General features: G+C 34.5%; 1 long non-coding RNA gene across 1 annotated transcript; it reads right to left on the bottom strand.

Moving 5' to 3' along the window:
• Nucleotides 1-1287: 1287 nt before the first annotated feature.
• Nucleotides 1288-6252, bottom strand: LOC134276689 (uncharacterized). Its single transcript, XR_009994101.1, has 3 exons — nt 5454-6252; nt 4041-4229; nt 1288-1633 (listed from the first exon to the last, which is right to left on the bottom strand). It is a non-coding gene; the product is annotated as an uncharacterized LOC134276689 (long non-coding RNA).
• Between the last annotated feature and the right edge of the window lie 425 nt (nt 6253-6677).

Genomic DNA, 6677 nt, shown 5'->3' with positions numbered 1-6677 from the left:
AAATATAGCCATAAAATGTCAAAAAGTAGGTCACTGTGACCTACTTTTTGGTCGAAATTCTCTGAAAACCCAAGATGCATCAACTGACAAAGTTTGATGATTCTAAGCCAATAAGTGCCGGAGATATTTAAATATAGCCATAAAATGTCGAAAGTAGGTCACTGTTACCTAATTTTTGGTCGTCACAATCCGAAAACCGAAGATGCATCAACTCACAAAGTTTGATGATTCTAAGCCAATAAATACCTAAGATACTTAAATAAAGCCATAAAATGTTGAAAGTAGGTCACCGTGACCTACATTTTGGTCGACATTTTTCAGATTTCCAAGATGCATCTCCTGACCAAGTTTGATGATCATAGGTTTAAAGGTAATCAAAATATGCCTTTTAAACAATTTGAAAACAAATGCCTGCAAAATTCTAAAAGTAGGTCACAGTGACCTAATTTTTCTTAAATATGTTTTAAGGTCCCATGATGCAGCAACTTACAAGATTTGATGATTCTAACCCTTTCAGTGCCTGAAATAATGGGATTAAATGTTTTGAAAAGGATAAGTCATAAAGTTCAAAAAGTAGGTCACGGTGACCTACTTTTAAGTTGACGTTGTTCAAGGACCCAAGATGCATTAACTGACTAAGTTTGATGATCATAGGCCTTAAAGTATTCAAAATATGCCTTTAAATCAATTTGAAAACAAATGCCCGCAATGAGTTAACATGATGTGAGGTCCTAAGATGCATAAACTTACAAGATTTGATGATCCTAGTCCTTATAGTAAGCAAAATATGAACATTTTTATTAATTGTAAATTTAGGTCAACTTTAAAGTGACCTTGAGACCAGGCCCTTTGCCCCAGGGTCATGCCTTGAACAATTTTTAATCTTCAACATATCCTGATCCTTGTATGTAAGTTTGGTGAAAATCTGCCTGGTGGTTCTGGAGAAGAAGATTTTTTAGCAACCAGTGCTTTTTGTTTTGTTTTCCTGATTATCTCCCCTTGATTCAGGGTCCCAACCCTTAATTTAGTATAAATGGTAGCCCTTGGGCCAAGGATACCCTGTGACAAATTTGACACTGATTGGCCAAGGGGTTCTTGAGTTATGGCTCATATTCTAAAAAGTAAACGCACACCGCACGACGCACACCGCACAAATGGCCATAGCATTAGCTCTTTGAGCCTTTGGCTCAGAAGAGCTAAAAATACACATACATGTATTACAAGATCTTATATTCCTGCTGAAGACAGAGGATCTATCTTAATCATTAGAATAAGTAAGTATAAACTTTGAAAGGGAAGACCTTAATAAAGAGGTCAACATGCAACACAAACAAAATATTATTATATTTAAAAATAACATTTATTCCAATGTAATTACTGGTACATGTATTTCTGTTACAAAAACTATTTCACTTGAAAAACTGAGAGCAATTGATATGTTCATATTTGTGGATTTATGTTGTCAAATCAAAATTTAAAAATGATACACAATGTGTTTAAAAGTTGTCGTCACAAACCAAAACTTGACTTATTTTCACTATGCTGTTTATTCCATGTCACATCCAAACAGATGATCTTCTGGCAAATCATGGTCATGCTTGGTATCAAAATTCAGTATTCAGATGAGTCACACCTATCCAAAAGAAATTGAAATTTTTTAATTTATAATTCTTTTACCAATAAAACATGCAATTCATGAGATTATAAATTAGATTATAAAATTGAGTTCTAAGATATTGTCACATTTTCTGTGTATAATTTGTAAATTTTAATGTACTCTTTCATCAATTAAAAGAAGTTTACACCAATTAAGGCAGTCATTTATGCTATCCCCTAATAAGACAACATACAAGTGCTAAGTAATAATGCACGAGCGGGTCTAGGATAATGTGCTAGAGTATTTATGACAACATACATTTGTACTAGCACGAGGTGACAATGTGCTAGAATGTACGTCAGTGATAATATGCCAGCACACTGAATCCAACATGCAGTGAAGCTAACACTCAACAGATTGTTTAGAGTTGTGTTTGCATGATATTTTGTTTTGTGTTAACACAGCAGCGTGTTGTTTAAAGCTGCATTGGAGTGGCAGTCTGTTGAAATTAACATGCTAACACACTGCAACTCCACATCATTGGAACACCATAATTTTAATAACTGGCAAACCAATATTTTATGATTACTAACTAGGTAATTGCAACTGTAAATGCTGATTTCATGGTGACAATAATACCGGTAATTCACTGTATATCTGAGAACTGATCAGTTATAATAATAAGGCGTGTCCAGATAGGGCCACTTGCTAAAGCTCAATAGCACTTTCATAAAAAACGTGCCATCTTACCGACACAAAAGACGCCATTAGGCTATCACACAGCTCGCCATCACAACACTGAAAAACACTTTCGCACTAACACAAGTTCGCTGTCACACTAACACACAACACACTGTCACGCTAATACAATTTCACACAACAAAATATCAGGCTAACACGAGTTCACACAACACACTATCATGCAAACACGAATTCACAAACACGCTGTCTCGCTAACACAAGTTCACACAACACGTAGTCTCGCTAACACAAGTTTACACAACACGCAGTCTCGCTAATACGAGTTCATACAACACACAGTCTAGCTAACACAAGTTCACACAACACACTGTCACGTTTAGATGAATTCACACAACACACTGTCATGCTAACATGAGTTTACACAACACGCAATCTCACTAACATGAGTTTACACAATACACTGTCACGCTAACACAAGTTTACACAATACACTGTCACGCTAACACAAAGTCACAAAACAGGCTGTCTCACTATTCACTAACAAACGCTGTTGCGATAACACACTGTCATCCTAATACCATTTTCACACAACACACTGTCATCCTAATACCATTTCACACAACACACTGTCAGGCTAACACGAGTTCACACAACACACTGTCACGCTAACACAAATTCACAAAACAGGCTGTCTCACTATTCACTAACACAAGTTCGCACCAAACGCTGTTGCGATAACACACTGTCATCCTAATACCATTTCACACAAGATACTCTCATCCAAATACCATTTCACACAACACACTGTCAGGCTAACACAAGTTTACACAACACACTGTCACGCTAACACAAATTCAAAAAACATGCAATATCGCTAACACGAGTTCACACAACACGCTGTCTCGCTAACACAAGTTTACATAACACGCAGTCTCGCTAACACGAGTTCACACAATATGCAATCTCGCTTACACGAGTTCACACAACACACTGTCTCTCTAACACCAGTTCACACGACAAATTTTCAGGATAACACAAGTTCACACAACACACTGTCACGCTAACACGAATTCACACAACATGCTGTCTCGTTATTAAGAGTTCACACAACACGCTGTCTCGCTAACATGAGTTTACACAACACGCAGTCTCACTAACACGAGTTTACACAACACGAAGTCTCGCTAATACGAGTTCAATCAACACTCTGTCTAGCTAACACGAGTTTACACAACACACTGTCACACTTACACTTTAAACACGATTTCACACAACACGCTGTCTCGCTTACACGAGTTTATGCAGCACATCGTCAAGCTAACAAGTATTCACACAACCCACTGTCAGGCTAACACAATTAAGTTTACAAAACACACTGCCTTGCTAACACAAATTCATACAACACACTGTCTCGCTAACACAAGTTCACACATCACACTCACATTGCTGAGTTTAAAGTAAAGGTCTACCCTAATTTGAAGACATTTAACACTATATGGTAACATATCTCGATATTAGTAAAGAGCTTCAAATTTAAGACAAAAACATTTATGCAGTAATGTTCCTGAACATATAAAATCAATGAGACCTTAAAAACCTCACAGTACATGTTTACTTAGCTAAGTAAAGGTCTAAATTGATGCTATTCAACAGTATATATCAACATCTCTAAGTATGTGAATGAGTGAAATTCTCAAATAAATATTATCAATCAAAGTATCAATAAGAAGCTGAACCTTACGTCGCAGGTTCCAATTCCATTGCTAAATGCTTTAGACAGGTTACTCCTATGAGACTGCATAAACCAAGATTCTATGTCACGGTAGGTGTTAGCACAAAATGGATCTCATACTTCTTAAAGGCAATAAGTGCTAAGTACAAGTCTATATTTGCAGCTAATACCATCCCAAGTGGTGGCACCATGAAATGACTGAAAAATGTATGATTAAGGCAAATAAACAAACATTAAAGCCATATATGGCGTATGTGCAATGAAAATTATTAGACTAAAATTATAAGAACTTATTATTTGTATCATTACTTTGTATAAAGATAGAACTTTTCCGTAAATTACAAAATCTAAGTCAATTGCGTTATAAAGATATCACAATTTAAATTTGATTCTCGGAATTTTCTCCGTATCGGAAGAAAATACAAAAGATTTAAATAACACACTACAGAGAAGATAAAATTGTATTTTTAAATGAGACGAGGTGTTCTCCGTGTTCAGAATTGTATGAAAAGCTTTAATTTGAATGTATTAACAATAGTTCTTTACTTAATTTTGTATTTTTCAAAAATATATTTTTTTGATTAGTTACGCCATATATGGCTTTAAACCATTACAGCAGTCTTATCAAACAAAAAAGCAAACTTTCTATTATTACATTTTTTTAAACAAATTTCTTTTCGTTTTAACTGAGCAATATTTGTCTTTTTTTGTCAGTAAAGTATGATATTAAATAATTTAGACTCTTTGAGAACATCTATTTATAGCGAGTCCAGACAGCAGCACAAATCCCTGCCCATAATGCGAGCTCTTATGATAAGACCTTGGCAAAAGAAGATTGTGACTTGCACATTGCTCCACACAATTTTTCCGCAGTATACTTTGGACCCACAGTGCTTAGCTTCTTTAAAATGTTTAAGCTACATTCAAAATTCATTTCTATTTAATTTGAATTAGCTATCCTTACTCATGTTCACATGGAGCTAATGGGAAGTAATTTAACGAGCAGTGAATTCATTCGAATTAAACATTTGAATAAACTCTCAGTGTGAACACTGAGCATGGATGCACCAAATGTCAAATGCGGCTTGACAAGCACAATCTAAATTAAAACTAAATAAGTATCTGCCCTCACCCTTACAGTCACACTGTCAATATATAATTAGTTGAATATATTCTGAAACATTAAGTGCAGTTTGAATTATAGAGTATGATCACTATGATAGATAGTAGGACTGTTGAAATTACATCCTCAAATTAAAAAAAAATAAAATATAAAGCTGTGGGGATTTACAAGGTAAACAGAGAGCGTCTGAACTGTAAAACAGATAATATATCGGTGTGTCTGTGTATTTCTAATAACATCAATGTATGTCACTGTCATGTAATTAGTAGTGTAAATTTAAGTAATAAAAATATTCTAACCTTCATTCCAATGGTCCAAGCCAATCATACATTAAAATGTCGCCGTCAGCTCTTTCATCACTCGATACAATTATCACTGGGGAATCCGAAGCAGAGTCAAGAGTGTTCATCCTTGTTAATGTGACAGTCAGAATTTCCTCGTAAACAATTCACACAAGATTCTTAGAATATATGAATAGGGATAATTCTGCTTAGAATAATGTTCCAGAGAAGTGACAAAGTACTTCGTAGCTGCAGATTAAATGAGTGTACATGTCTACAAACGGAGTCTTTGTGAGAAAATGTTCAACTTCACAAATCATTCTATTTTCAGTTTGTAAACCATGGCAAACATGTGGCCGACGTCGACTCGAAGGGGCACACTAAAAACGGGATATACTAGAGACCTGATATTTACCTGACGTTTTAATTTTTAATTAAATGGTAATATTGAGTATTTTAAATTACTTATGTACAGACTTTATGACTTCGAGGCATATGCTATACAAAAATTTAATTGTTTGGAACATTTACAGACAAATTTGAATCAGGTCAAATCAATGTTTAGTACATCGCGTCTTTAGTACATTCCTATTTCCCACAATGCCGCGCGTTGTTTACAAACAAGCGCGAAAAAATCCTCTAAACTAGGTACTAATTATTGTTGTGTACATCATCACATTTTAAAATTATTTGAATAAAAAGAAAACAAATAATCACCGAATCAAAACTATATCTTTTAGATGCATCAACTAAAAATGTGCACATGTATGCAGTAAAGGCTTGGCTGGATATAGTAGACAACTTGTTCCTGAAAGGTTTCTCACATACATGTACTTGTTTTATAAAAAATACAATTAAATATAGCTGGAAGTTTATTTCTTTTTATATCAAATGACAAGATTTTATAAGTTCGAAATTATTTCAGTCAAACTTTTTCATAATATACCAATATTTTTAGCTATCAGAAAAAAGCGTGTATGCGCTATTAACCCCTAATTATAGGGGCCAGCCCCTTTTCGTTAATCAAATATGAAAGCTCTCGTAATTACCCACAACTTTTGTTATATATTTCTTACCAAATTATTCTCGGTTTAAAAGTTATTACACAAAAAGTAGCAAAAATTCAAAGAAAAAAAATTACTAAAATTTGCCGTTTTATAGCTTCCAAACTTTAAGAAATCAGCTATATAATTTTATCGTTGTGCACATCTACAATGTATTGGCTACAAGTTCTCCAACTTT

The sequence above is a fragment of the Saccostrea cucullata genome, unplaced genomic scaffold (genome assembly GCF_032062105.1).
Source record: "Saccostrea cucullata isolate Sc308-1 unplaced genomic scaffold, CSIRO_AGI_Scuc_v1 ctg6903, whole genome shotgun sequence".
In the NCBI taxonomy this organism is placed as follows: Eukaryota; Metazoa; Mollusca; class Bivalvia; order Ostreida; family Ostreidae; genus Saccostrea; species Saccostrea cuccullata.
This window is presented reverse-complemented; position numbering and strand designations above follow the sequence as displayed.